The sequence below is a fragment of the Vigna radiata genome, unplaced genomic scaffold (genome assembly GCF_000741045.1).
Source record: "Vigna radiata var. radiata cultivar VC1973A unplaced genomic scaffold, Vradiata_ver6 scaffold_221, whole genome shotgun sequence".
NCBI classification, from domain to species: domain Eukaryota; kingdom Viridiplantae; phylum Streptophyta; class Magnoliopsida; order Fabales; family Fabaceae; genus Vigna; species Vigna radiata.
The window spans coordinates 456,749-458,216 of record NW_014543248.1 but is presented as its reverse complement, the minus strand read 5'-3'; positions in this window follow the sequence as shown (position 1 = coordinate 458,216).

The following is a 1,468-nucleotide window of genomic DNA, read 5'->3' as shown; positions in this document are numbered from 1 at the left end:
CAAGTAAGTGTTCCCATTTCCATAGGCAAGTATGAAGATCAAATCATTTGTGATATTATACCAATGGAAGCGGGTCACATCTTACTTGGACGGCCTTGGCAATTTGATAAACAAGCTTTACATGATGGAGTCACCAACAAGATAACCATTCAACATAAAGGCAAAAAGATTATCTTGAGCCCTCTTACACCATCACAAGTGTGAGAGGATCAAATAATACTTAAGAAGAAGTTGGATGGTGAGAAAAAGCTCCACTCTACAAAAGTTTCCAAAGAGAAAAAGTTGAGTTTGGTCGAATGTGCCTTAACCAAAGAAGTTGTTCCACCACACTCTTCTAAAAATATTTTCCTTGGACAACCTCACTTTCTTCTCTATTGTAAGGAGGCACTTCTTTCCATAAATCATCCACTTGATTCTCATCCAAAGGGGTTACAAAAGCTTTTGAAGGAGTTTCATGATTTATTCCCTAAAGTGGTTCCAAGTGGATTACCACCTCTTAGAGGAATTGAACATCAAATTGATTTGATTCCTGGTGCCAGCCTTCCCAATAGGCCAGCTTATAGCACTAACCCCACAGAAACCAAAGAGATAGAGAAGCAAGTTAATGATTTATTGGGAAAAGGGTGGATACAAAAAAGCCTTAGCCCTTGTGCGGTGCCAGAGTTGTTAGTCCCTAAGAAAGATGGTTCTTGGCGAATGTGTACAGATTGCAGGGCTATTAACAACATTACACTCAAATATAGGCACCCTATTCCTAGACTGGATGATATGTTAGATGAATTACATGGAGCAAACACGTTCACCAAGATTGATCTTAAAAGTGGATATCATCAAATCAGAATTAAAGAAGGAGATGAATGGAAAACCGCTTTTAAGACCAAATTTGGCCTCTATGAATGGTTAGTCATGCCTTTTGGCTTAACCAATGCTCCTAGTACCTTCATGCGCTTAATGAATCATGTCCTTCAGGAATACATAGGCAACTTTGTTGTAGTCTACCTTGATGATATTCTAATCTATAGCAAAGGTCTTAAAGAACATCTTCACCATGTAAGGAAAGTCTTGATTTTGCTTAGACAACACCACTTATTTGCAAACTTCAACAAATGTACCTTTTGTCAAGAGAGTGTTATTTTTCTAGGCTTCAAAGTGAGGAAAGAAGGTGTACATGTTGATCCTAGCAAAATCAAAGCTATCCAAGAGTGGCCTGTCCTGAAAACAGTGGGAGAAGTAAGAAGTTTCCTTGGTCTAGCAAGTTTCTATAGATGTTTTGTAGAAAATTTCTCAACTATTGCTGCTCCCCTCAATGAACTTTTAAAGAAGGAGGTGTCATTCAAATGGGATGGAAAACAAAGTCTAGCCTTTGAGACCTTGAAGCACAAGTTAACACATGCACCCATTCTACATTTACCTGATTTTTCCAAAGCTTTTCAAGTAAAATGTGATGCTTCCGGGGTAGGAATAGGAG